This window comes from Arachis ipaensis, chromosome B1, assembly GCF_059453495.1.
Source record: "Arachis ipaensis isolate K30076 ecotype BB chromosome B1, ASM5945349v1, whole genome shotgun sequence".
Taxonomy (NCBI): Eukaryota; Viridiplantae; Streptophyta; class Magnoliopsida; order Fabales; family Fabaceae; genus Arachis; species Arachis ipaensis.
The window spans coordinates 147,362,159-147,375,772 of NC_142436.1; the positions used below are offsets into that span (position 1 = coordinate 147,362,159).

Below are 13,614 nucleotides of genomic sequence, written 5' to 3' on the forward strand. Positions count from 1 at the left end.
ATTTTTACTCGATTTTTATTTGGTATAATTGTGGCCCGAATGTGTATAAATTTTATCGAGTTTAGGGTTAGATTAGGGTCTAAAAAATAGGTTCAGTATATATTTAGGGTCGAGTCTAGATTTGGACGGACCCGGTTTTACCCAATCCATATACACCTCTAATATGAATTAACTGATGAGTTACTAAAATTTAAAAATAATAATTAATTTGATACAAAATAAAACTAAAAAAAATATATTTATTATCAAAATAAATTTTTATATAATTATTTAATTATGATTGAGTCAATATGATTAACATGTGATCTTCCGGTTGAATCAGTGATCCGATAGTCCAATAATATGACCGATTTGATTACCAATTCAATTCTAATAACTATGGTATTTAAGATTTAGAATGTTTTATTTTTTATTTTTTTATCTTTATTAGGAAGTTAATTTTCAAGAGTGTTATACTCTTTATGTTTTTTTTGTACATATTAACATTTGTTCTCATTATTATTAGGATAAATACTTTTTTCAGCCCCTGGCCTTTTATCCGAGGAACGACACGCACCTTAATCATATTTAAATCTCAACCAGACTCCATCCATTAAGAAAAATGGATAGATCTACCCTTACTAGCAGATGACAAAAGGTTACGACTGACGTGTCAGGTAATAGTGTCACGTGTCACCCCAAATAATTGTAGGGACTAAAAATCCCCTTTCCTGTCCATTCTTCTTCTTCTTATTTCTCCTCCTCATCCTCTTATTTTTCATAATTCTAACCTATAATATAGCCAAGCTCACCATACCCTTGTGATTAACATAAATCCTAATCATATTCACTTATGATAATCATACAACCAACACAATAAACACAATTAAGTTCACCAATTTTATCGTAATCCTATAACCTAGGGTTTGAGAGAATAATACTTAATGTTAGAGAATCATTAGAGAATCATTAGAATTATTTTAGATCAGTTAATATCGTTTATAGTTATATAGCATATCTGTATATTAATGGTAGGATTCTATGCCTTTATTACTTTGATTCTTCTGCCACCTATATATACCTATTGTACATTATACTTTTGATCAGACTGAATAATACACAAAACACTTTCTTTAGATTGCTCTCTTTTTTCTAACATGGTATCCAGAGCTTAGGTTATTTTTTTTAAGAAATAATTGGTTTCTAGTCCTTTTCTTTTGTTTCCTCCGGCAGTACTTTGTGCTCACTTTTCGACTCCTTTCCGACGCTTTAGTTCGTCACCGCCGCCACCATAGCCTTCTCCTCGTTGCGACATTTCCAACGCCACCAGAATCACCACTGTACGCCGCCGGACGCGCCGCCACGCGCCGGTCAAAGTTGGCTGTCCGGTTGAAGCAGCCCTCCCTCCAGACGCCTCCAGCGCCGTTGGATCAGCGCCTCGATCAACGACTCCAAGACGCGCCACGTGTCACCAGGCAACCAGACAAATCCATGCTTGGCCCGCCCAACCGACCTGCGTGCCCGACCCAAACCGCTTCTCCAACCCGCGTGTTCGCCTCGCCTAGTCAGCGCCTACCTGCCATCTGTCTCCAATCACGCAGCGCCACATGTCCCTCTGTGCTGACGTGTCATTCGACGTGGCAGCTGACGTGGCGGACAGCAGGACCCTCCCCTAAGGTTTTTTGGTGAACTTTTTCCGATTTTGCCCTCCGTTTTCTCGTTTTCGGCTCCTAAGTTGCAGTTTTTCTCTCATCTCCGTGATCTTTGTATCTACTATTATGGAAAAGTCAGTTGTCTTTGCTACCACACACAGAAATGATAAATTCTATTGAAATTGTAACCGTTTTAGGCACCTCTTCTCTGTCTGTCCCTCTGTTGAATGTCGCACATGCCACCAGAAAGGTCATATTAGCTACCATTGTTCACAACTGTTTTGCCATTATTGCAAGCTCTCAGGACATTTGATTACTACCTGTCCTTCTCGCCCACCACGTCCTGAGCCTGCTTCTGCTGTTGATGCTACTCTTGAATCTAACACTTCTGCTCCTCTCAACCCGTCTCCTGTCTCTCTATCTGATATTGCGTCTCTTCTTCAGCGTCTTCTCTCCCTTTCTGGTAATACCCCTGCTGCGCTTTCGACTCTGCCAGGTAACTCTAAATGGTATTTTGACTCGGGATGCTTTAATCACATATTGCGTAATCTCTTCTCGTCTCTGTCTACCACTACCAATGGACCTTCTGTCAATACTGCTAATGGTTCCCTCTTGCACGCAACACACAAGGGTTCTATCTCCCAGTCGAATCTTAATCTTCCTGATGCTTATTTTATTCCCAACTTAAACTTTAATCTTATTTCTGTTGGTCAACTTGTTGATCTGGGTTTTGATGTCACTTTTTCTATCTCTGGTTGTCGTGTACAGGATCGTCGGACGGGACAATTTATTGGGATTGGACGTAAGGTTGGAAAGTTGTTTGAAGTCGAGAATCTTCATATTCCTCATGTACCAAATCTCTGTGCTGCTTCTTCTCCATCTACCCTTCACTTATGGCATCAACGTCTTGCCCACAGCTCTTTAGAAAAACTGTGTCCTCTTGTGTCTCAAGATATTTTGGGTCAGGTTCCTAATGAATCTTTTGATTGCATTTCTTGTCAAATTGCCAAACAACCTGCTTTATCTTTTCACAATAATTCCTCTCTTGCTTGCTCTCCTTTTGATCTCATCCACTCTGATGTTTGGGGTCCCGCTCCCACTGCTTCTATGGGAGGAGCTCGATACTTTGTTGTTTTCATTGATGATTATTCCCGTTTTACTTGGGTTTATTTGATGACCAATCACCATGAGTTACCTCAGATTTATATTAACTTTGCCACTATGATTAAAACTCAGTTTTCCAAGGTCATTAAAGGTTTTTCACCGTGATAATGCTATGGAATACCATGATTCCAAACTCTTAACCTTTCTTGCAGAACAAGGTACCTTGTCTGAGTTTTCTTGACCTAGTACGTCTCAACAAAATGGCCGAGCTGAACGCAAACACCGTCACATTCTTGACTCTATTCGTGCAATGATTATTTCTTCTTCGTGTCCTGAGCATACTTGGGTTGAAGCTGTTCTTACTGCTGTTCATGTTATCAATAGACTCCATTCTTCTGTTCTCGGTAATGTTACTCCCTTTGAGCGTCTTTATCGTACCTCCCCAGATTATAGTTCTCTTCGAGTTTTCGGTTGTGTCTGTTTTGTTCTTCTTCAGTCTCATGAACATAGTAAACTTGAACCTCGGGCTCGTATGTGTTGTTTCCTTAGTGATGGCACTGAACACAAGGGTTATCGTTGTTGGGATCCTCACTCTAAACATATTCGTATATCTCGTCATGTTGTCTTCTGGGAACATCACATGTTTTCTCGGTTCTCCTCCTTTGAGTCTATTCCTCCTACTCAGTCACCTTTTTTCACTAACCCCAATGTTGATATTTTTCCTAGTGATGATTTAACAGGTTCTATCTCGAGTCACCCTCCGCAGCCTCCTGTTCTTCCGCCTTCTCCATCTTCCAATGATTCTGGATCGGACGACGCTCCTACTCCTACCGTCATGCCTCCTCCTTCCACTCGCTGTTCCAGGGCGAGAAATCCACCTCCTCATCTTCTTGATTATCATTGTTTTTCTACTATTCTTCATCAACATGAACCTAAGTCATTCAGAGAAGCCTCCACAAATCCAAATTGGCAACAAGCAATGCAGGAAGAAATACAGGTATTTGAAAAAGCACACACTTGGGACTTGGTTGATTCTCCTTCTAATCAAGAAGTTGTGGGAAGCAGATGGGTATACAAGATCAAGACTCGCTCTGATGGTTCTATTAACCGTTATAAGGCACGATTGGTTGCTCAGGGGTGTACACAAGAGTATGGTATTGACTATGAAGAGACTTTTGCACATGTTGCTCGTCTCACATCTGTTCGAGCTCTTCTTGCCATTGTTGCAGTCAAAAAATTGTCTCTCAGTCAGATGGATGTGAAGAATGCATTTCTTAATGGAGATTTGAAACAGAAGGTCTATATGAAACCCCCTCTGGGTTATCCTTGTCCTTCTGGCAAAGTTTGTCTCCTTTGCAAGGCACTCTATGGGTTTAAGCAAGCTCCTCGTGAATGGTTTGACAAGTTCAACACTACCATATGCAGTCTTGGTTTCACTTACAATCCTCATGATAATGCTCTCTTTATTCGTAAAAGTAAACGTGGAGTTGTTCTTCTACTTCTGTATGTTGATGACATGATCATTACTGGAGATGATGCTGATGGTATCTCTTATCTCAAGGCGTCCCTTCAGCATACTTTTGAGATGAAAGATCTCGGTTCTCTCAGCTATTTTCTTGGTCTAGAAGTCATATCCACCGATGATGGCATCTATATCTCTCAAGCTAAATATGCTTCAGATCTTCTTGCTCGAGCCGGAATTATAGATAGTTGCACTGAGTCTACTCCTCTTGAGCCTAATGTTCGATTTACTCCTATTGATGGCACTGTTTTAGATAATCCTACTCTCTATCGATAGCTGGTTGGAGGTCTCGTTTACTTAACTGTCACCCGACCAGACATCGCCTATTCTGTTCATGTACTTAGCCAGTTCTTGTCAACTCCTCGTACTACTCACTATGTGGCAGTTCTTCGCATTCTTCGCTACATCAAAGATGTAAGACCCAGGTTTTTTTAAAAAAAGCATATATATTATTAAGAGTTAGTTTCAATTTAATTATTTATTTATTAAAGACTTTATTTTTAAAAATTATTTTATTAAAAGTAATTAAATTAAGTTTTGATAATTAAATTAAAAATTTTACTTAATCTCATAATCATTGAGTAATTTTCTATATTTAAATTATACAACTTAATAGTTATAAAAGGATAAAAATTTTATATAATTTAATTTAAATAATTGAGATTTCAGAATTTAATACTTTAATTTTATAAACAAAGAAAATAAATTATATTATCTCTAATTTTAAATTAAAATACTTATTAGAAGTTAATTAGCAAATTTATAATTAACTAGTATTTTAAAATAATTTTGAGGGATTAAATTAGATTTTTAATTAATACTCTGTACCTCTAATTTTATTAAAATTATCTAAACCATTTTATCCTAACCCTAATTTATCACCGCCACCCCCTCATCCCTTATGCCTCAGCCTTCAGCAAAAACGAAAGAAAAGAAAAGGAAAGAAAAGGAGAAAGGGAAAAAAACAGAGAGGGGGAAGAAAGGAGAAAAGGGGGAAACGGAAATAGAGAAGAGGGAGAACGAAGGGGAGAAGAGAGCCGAGGGAGAGGGAGGAGAAGAGGTCGCCGCTGTCCAGCTCGCACCACCATCGTCACACACTACTGCTGCCTCGTCGCCACCGCTGCACCTTGTTGTCGTAATCAGAGCCGCCACCGCCGTCTGTTGAAAGCATTCGCGTTGCCGCCAGAACACTTGCCGTCGTCGTTGCCATTGGACGAAGGAGAGAGGAAAAGATGCGATGTACATAGCAGCTCACTGCCGTGCTTCATCTCCGCCGCTGCCATGGACGCCGGTGAGTTGCACGGTGTCATCGGGGTTTGATGAGGAAGATTCGTAGATTGGGTTTTCCAAAATCAAGGTTTGGAATTTGGTGAAGATTGGTTTAGTGGTTGGATTCTTGGAGTTGTTGTTCTGCCACCGCCGTTGCTGTAGCCGTGCTTCTATTGCCGGAGAACGGCGCTGTTGTCGCCAGAGAACCACCGTTGAAGCCGCTACTGTTTTGGTGAGCCTTACCCTTATTTCTGATCTCGATGTGTACGCTTAAGTTGTTCCGTTACTAATGTGAGGGAGTGTTTATGTTGAATGAAGTTGTTATTGTGAGTTATTCAGCTGAGCCTTACCCTTGTCTTCTTGATTGGTCGTTTAGATGGTATGCAGCAGTTGTGTAAAGTCTTTGGTTGTTCAAGCTAGAACCTTTGCCAAATAAGTGAGAATAAACAACACTAGGAGGAGTTTGCAAGCTGTCCCTAGTATTTGCCAATTCAAGACATTCACAGTGATGATGGTGGATACGGGTTCCGTGTCAAGAAGTGCTGATTCCCTTGTAGATATGATGCCAGAGAAAGATGATGATGGCCGGTTTGCAAGTGGAGGGTGGAATAGTGAGGATGGAAGGCTTAGCTGTGGGTATTCAAGCTTCAGAGGGGAGAAAGTATTGATGGAGAATTTTTACGATATTAAAACATTAAAAATTGGTGGTCATTCAGTATGCTTACTTGGAGTATTTGATGGTCATGGTGGTTTTCGTGGTGCAGAGTATTTGAAAGAGCATCTCTTTGATAATCTCATGAAGCATCCAAAATCTTTAACTAATGCCAAATTGCTATAAGTGAAACGTATTAAGGTACTAATTCTCAATTTCTGTATTCTGAAAAAAGACATTTTCTGGGATGATGGCTCTACTGCTTGAACCGCTGTTTTGATTGATAACCATCTCTATGTTGCTGTTGTTGAAGATTATAGGACTATAATATCAAAGGCTGGTAAGGCAATTGCTTTCTTTGAGGATCATGAGCCAAACAGAAGTGATGAACGAAAGAGGAATTGATGCGTTTAAACTAAATTGAGGTAGGGGCGTTTTCATTAAACTCATTTTTATTCTTAAGAGTTGTTATAAATTGATATTTAAGCAAATAAATATTTTTAGTGATTATGGAGTCTTATGAATTGAACTGAATAGCCTTGAATGAATGATATTGTTTACTTGACTGTGGCTATTTCTGAATATTGAGTTGGTATTGAGATAGTGAGTTAAAGATTAATTTGAAAATCTGATTTGAATGTTTATCAAGTATAATTTGAGAATTGGAAATTAATTTGATGTTAGAGTTAATTTGGGTTTGGAAAACGGCTTGAGATTTGTGAATGACTTGGATTTGAAACCGTTGAAAAGGAGTTTGAGAAATGGTTTTGTTGGGACCCGAAAAGGGTGGCAGAATCCGAGGTTTAGAGGAGATGCTGCCAAAATTTTATAAAATTAGAAGTTTCATTTGAAGTAGTTATTTTAAAAAGGTTTAATTTTAAGCATTATGTGGTTTAAGATTACTTTATTTATCAAAGAAAGAATTATGTTTTGGATTGAGATTGTTGATTAACAGAAAGAAGGATGATGAGGATTGATTTGAAATATGTTTTTTTTTAATGAATTTGGAAATGGGATATGGATTGACGAATGATGATGATTTTGAGAATGGCTTAGATATTGATGAATGATGAATGAATTATTTATATGGCTTATGAATTTGAAATATCTGAGATACGAGGTTCCCTGGATTAAGTGCCGTGGCTTGCCACCACGTGTACCAGGTTGAAAACTCGATACTCTGTTGACCCTACGACGTAAGTGTGACCGGGCACTATATAAATTCCCGGGAATGTTATCCCCATTGAGCAATATTGATTATTTGAGAAAAAGCTATGCATAGACTCTTGGGGATGCACGTCGGGGGACAATCTAAGGACAATTCAGACTTATCGGGTTGGCTGGATAACCGACAGATGAGCCTCATCAGCCATAGGACAGGCATGCATCATATGCATTTGTATGCTTTGCTTGGGTTTGAACTTGTTTTAGTTTGCCTAATTGCTAAACTGTTCTTAACTGCTACTTGAACTATTTGCTGTAACTGCTACCTACTTGTGCTTTCCTTGTCTGTCTTGCCTGTGTTTGTCCTGGCATGCTACATTTGAGAATGAACTTTGGTGCTGAATTAGTGACTGTGTTGTTTGATTGCGTGGTTGGTTTCTGATTGAGTTTTTCTAATAAGCAAGGAAAGGTTTCGGACTTCTGAAGGATTAAACATTGTTTCTTTGAAAAAGTTTTGAACGATTTCCTATTGGTTTTAAAATATTCATAAGGCAATGATAATCGCTGAGCTTGAAAACAATTTTCTTATTAAATATCTTCTTATGACAACTTTGAAACTCCGTGGTGAGACCGTGTGGTTAAGTTCTCACCCCCTACAGCTTTACCTTTTCCGGAACCGGATGAAGAAGTATTAAGAAGAGTTATACTGCGTTTGGTTTATATGCTGTTGTATTAACTAGATTATTTTCTTCCCTCGTCTTTGTTATTACAAGTTTGTAAGAGGGATAGGAATTGTATGTTTTATATGTATAATATATATTGAATTATTATGTAAGGAGTCTTGTATATGAATCTATGCCTGTTTGTATTTTTCTTAAGATAAAGTATTTATTTCTGTTTTTTTTTTCAAAGAAATCAGCGATACAGTGTCGAGTCATAGGCTCCTATTTTAATATTTAGTATGTAAAGTAGTCGTAATACTTCTTGCTATCAGAGTAGCGCAGCCGGAAGCGTGACTTCTGATAGTGAGGGTGTTACATTATGATATCAGAGCAGTTTGTTCCTGTTAGAGCATTGGGAATGAACTGACTATGCTTCATTGCATACTTTGAGTGTCTGTCATGTTATAGGTCTTGTCCGAATGATGAGAATTAGAGATTTATGCACATGACTGTCTTTTGATTAACGTTGTTAGCTTACCGTTGCATATCTGTTGTTGTTAAGTCTGGCCAGCTTAATGTTGATGGTTTATGTGTACGGTAAAGTTAATGGGTTATCATGGACAAAGTAGAATTAATGAGCGATGCGGTTCACGGGTTCTGGGAGCGTTAGAAATTAATTTTTGAAGTTAGTTCTGTTTTGATGTATAATCTTGTTCGTGTCGTGTAGCTTAGCACACCATTTTCTCTTTTATTGGTTATGTTGGAATTCCTTGTCTTAGATTCTTCCTTTTAGGATATGATTCGACTCTGTTCCTAACGATACTTATTCGTTCCTATATATATTTCTGCTTGATTATAATCCTGATTATTCACTTGAAATCATTTAGAACCTTTATCCTTTATGTTGTTCATATTTCTTTCTACGAATCATGAGTTTTTCTTTTGAGTTGGTTTTGAACTTGTTTCACATGACAATGGTCCTTAATTCTTTGAAAAACGTCAGATGTTATTCCTTGATTAGTTTACACCGAAGATAGGTGCTTTAATCATGCCACATGATGCGCGTGTTGCTTATTCTTCGATTTATCATCTTTTTCGCTCCTTGTTTCAATTCTTTTTGGAACCAGATTTGATTATCCATCATTGTCATTATTTATGTATTTCTTCATAAATTATGTACCCTTTTATTCGATCTTAAATCTGTTATAGCGTAACACATAATTCTTAATACTTGAGTGATTCGAAACCGTGAGAGTTACGATTCGGAGCAAGCTAATTGTGTGATTTGGTTCTTCTACTTCGCCTTCTACAACTTATATGCCCAGGTTACAATTTTCGACCCTGTTTTCCTCTAAATGAATAAAGTACTCCCCTTGGTAAAAATTTCGAGTTTGTCTTGGTATGAGATAACAATTCTAGTAATATTCTTTTGAAGTTTTGTTTTGGAATCTTTGTTGAGAAGAGTTTTGATCTTTTTATTCTATCTGATCTTGTCTGTAACCATTCTTTGAATTCTGGATATAACTATCTCTGATCTTACATGTACTTTCCTACAAGAAATAAATAAATTATTTATGTAGCTAAAAATATACTTGTTTTTAAAGGTACTATCTATACCGTTATTAACCATATAGGAACACTTTACATTAGATTTCTTTTTTTGAACATAATTTGATTCTCCTCCAATATTTACTCAAATTTTTATATATGTCTTTACTTGATTATGTACTCAAGATTCTTGATAAGAGATTTTTGCTTCTATTCTAGTTAATCTCTATTTGACAAACTTCATATAATTTATTTTAAATTGGATTGTTTTGACGCAATACTTTATTAAAACTTCTAGTAATTATTTTGGGAAAGTGAATTCATTCCTTCATAGGGTTACAACTTGATTTTCCCTTTCGGTACGTCTTTTTGTTTTTGTACATCTTTGCTTACTTATAATTTCAAACGTTTCTCCAAGTTCTTGTGAAACACCATTTTGGTTGCTTATTCTTTATCAAAATTTGTATTCCTTTGAGTAAACTTCAAACTTATTTTGGTGCAACATACCACTTTTTATAATCTCGTTCTAAGGTTTTTGTTTTGGATTCCATTGAAGAAGTTTCAATTCAGCTTTTCTTTTGCAGAATTCTATCCGTAGCCTTACTTTAAATTTCAATAAAATCATTTTGGAACTTAGCATATGTTCACTGATATGAAGCTTTAAAACTTTCCTATGCAATCGAAACCTATTTGTTCGTAATGTACCAAGTATTCTATTATTGACTAATTTACCTTGGACTTTCCCTTTTGAATAGAATTTAGTTCTACCTCTAAGATTGATGTAAATTTTTATACATATTCTTGTTTGATTATGATCTTTTAAGATTTTTCAACATTCTTAGCTCAATTAATTTTCATTATTTCAAGTTTTGCACAAATCGAATTTAACTTGAATTTGTTTTAACATAACCCAATATTTACGCTTCTGTTACCTCTCTTGAAGGATATCTATTTCATATCTTTTCTTTTTAGAATGAGAAATCATACTTTTTTAGATTTTCCCATGCTTTTGAGTTTTGCAAATGATGTCGTTAGTTCAGTTATTCCTCGCTTGTGAACTTAGTGTTCCTCTGTTCTGGTTTAAACTTATTTCAATTTAAATCATCACTACTTTTCTTATTTCTTATGGAGTTCCTGGATTCAAATTTCCTATTTAGATGCAAAATTATTTTCTTTTCAGAACATTTTCTCGTGCCTGTAAATCGTTAGTTGCAATCTTACGCATCCTCCTGAATTTATACGAATTTTATCCTTCTCACTTATTCATCTTTTCCTTAGATTTGTAACTCCTTGAATATACTGACACATATCTCAATGTCACACGTGGTCCCTAGAAAATAAAAACCGAAGCGTTAGTTTTTCAGGGAATGACTAGTAAATGAGGAAGTGAACTTTGGCAAGTTTGAAAACGCCATAGGTTATGACGTTTAAATTTCGGGAAAAGAGTATTGTTGAGAAGATATTCAAGTTTTTGGTAGCTCAATTCGTATAAGATGACAACTCGCAACAAGTTAGCTAAGTGACTGGAGCAACGTGAGATAGATAAGCGTAAGGTGAAACTTGTAACACGGTAGTTCTTTAGGACACGGTTCGTGAATGCGGAAGGTGAAGCTTGTAAGAATGTGATATCAAAGGGAGTTGTGATAGTGAGCTATGTTAAAACCCTTAAGGTTGACACCATGTAACCCCTTTTCTTTTGAGCCTATCTTGTAACTTCTGCTTTACACCATGCTTTTCCTTTATTTCTAAGTCTTATGGTTTATTTTCTATTTGAAAATTTATATGTACCAAAACTTTTTTTTTCCTAAAGTATTCAAAAGAAAGGTATTAAAACCACGTAATATTTCCTGTAATATGTTAAATTTTCTTACTTATTTAAAAAGCATTTAGACAGTAGAGTATTGATTCTTTGTATTACCTTGTGAATTTCTTTAATTTTCGAGGACGAAAATTTTTATAAGGTGGATAGGATGTAAGACCCAGGTTTTTTTAAAAAAACATATATATTATTAAGAGTTAGTTTCAATTTATTTATTTATTTATTAAAGACTTTATTTTTAAATATTATTTTATTAAAGTAATTAAATTAAGTTTTGATAATTAAATTAAAAATTTTACTTAATCTCATAATCATTGAGTAATTTTCTATATTTAAATTATACAACTTAATAATTATAAAAGGATAAAATTTTATATGATTTAATTTAAATAATTGAGATTTCAGAATTTAATACTTTAATTTTATAAACAAAGAAAATAAATTATATTATCTCTAATTTTAAATTAAAATACTTATTAGAAGTTAATTAACAAATTTATAATTAACTATTATTTTAAAATAATTTTGAGGGATTAAATTAGATTTTTAATTAATACTCTGTACCTCTAATTTTATTAAAATTATCTAAACCATTTTATCCTAACCCTAATTTATCACCGCCACCCCCTCATCCCTTATGCCTCAGCCTTCAGCAAAAACGAAAGAAAAGAAAAGGAAAGAAAAGGAGAAAGGAAAAAAAAACAGAGAGGGGGAAGAAAGGAGAAAAGGGGGAAACAGAAATAGAGAAGAGGGAGAACGAAGGGGAGAAGAGAGCCAAGGGAGAGGGAGGAGAAGAGGTCGCCGCTGTCCAGCTCGCACCACCATCGTCACACACTACTGCTGCCTCGTCGCCACCGCCGCACCTTGTTGTCGTAATCAGAGCCGCCACCACCGTCTGTTGAAAGCATTCGCGTCGCCGCCAGAATACTTGCCGTCGTCGTTGCCATTGGACGAAGGAGAGAGGAAAAGATGCGATGTACATAGCAGCTCACTGCCGTGCTTCATCTCCGCCGCTGCCATGGACGCCGGTGAGTTGCACGGTGTCATCGGGGTTTGATGAGGAAGATTCGTAGATTGGGTTTTCCAAAATCAAGGTTTGGAATTTGGTGAAGATTGGTTCAGTGGTTGGATTCTTGGAGTTGCTGTTCTGCCACCGCCGTTGCTGTAGCCGTGCTTCTATTGCCGGAGAACGGCGCTGTTGTTGCCAGAGAACCACCGTTGAAGCCGCTACTGTTTTGGTGAGCCTTACCCTTATTTCTGATCTCGATGTGTACGCTTAAGTTGTTCCGTTACTAATGTGAGGGAGTGTTTATGTTGAATGAAGTTGTTATTGTGAGTTATTCAGCTGAGCCTTACCCTTGTCTTCTTGATTGGTCGTTTAGATGGTATGCAGCAGTTGTGTAAAGTCTTTGGTTGTTCAAGCTAGAACCTTTGCCAAATGAGTGAGAATAAACAACACTAGGAGGAGTTTGCAAGCTGTCCCTAGTATTTGCCAATTCAAGACATTCACAGTGATGATGGTGGATACGGGTTCCGTGTCAAGAAGTGCTGATTCCCTTGTAGATATGATGCCAGAGAAAGATGATGATGGCCGGTTTGCAAGTGGAGGGTGGAATAGTGAGAATGGAAGGCTTAGCTGTGGGTATTCAAGCTTCAGAGGGGAGAAAGTATTGATGGAGAATTTTTACGATATTAAAACATTAAAAATTGGTGGTCATTCAGTATGCTTACTTGGAGTATTTGATGGTCATGGTGGTTTTCGTGGTGCAGAGTATTTGAAAGAGCATCTCTTTGATAATCTCATGAAGCATCCAAAATCTTTTACTAATGCCAAATTGCTATAAGTGAAACGTATTAAGGTACTAATTCTCAATTTCTGTATTCTGAAAAAAGACATTTTCTGGGATGATGGCTCTACTGCTTGAACCGCTGTTTTGATTGATAACCATCTCTATGTTGCTGTTGTTGGAGATTATAGGACTATAATATCAAAGGCTGGTAAGGCAATTGCTTTCTTTGAGGATCATGAGCCAAACAGAAGTGATGAACGAAAGAGGAATTGATGCGTTTAAACTAAATTGAGGTAGGGGCGTTTTCATTAAACTCATTTTTATTTTTAAGAGTTGTTATAAATTGATATTTAAGCAAATAAATATTTTTAGTGATTATGGAGTCTTATGAATTGAACTGAATAGCCTTGAATGAATGTGATTGTTTACTTGACTGTGGCTATTTCTGAATAT

General features: G+C 36.6%; 2 pseudogenes; both read left to right on the top strand.

Moving 5' to 3' along the window:
• The first annotated feature begins 5,902 nt into the window (after positions 1–5,902).
• LOC107639531 (putative protein phosphatase 2C 76 pseudogene) lies at positions 5,903–6,583 on the top strand (annotated as a pseudogene).
• Positions 6,584–12,753: 6,170 nt separating this feature from the next.
• LOC107639537 (putative protein phosphatase 2C 76 pseudogene) lies at positions 12,754–13,434 on the top strand (annotated as a pseudogene).
• Positions 13,435–13,614: the final 180 nt, after the last annotated feature.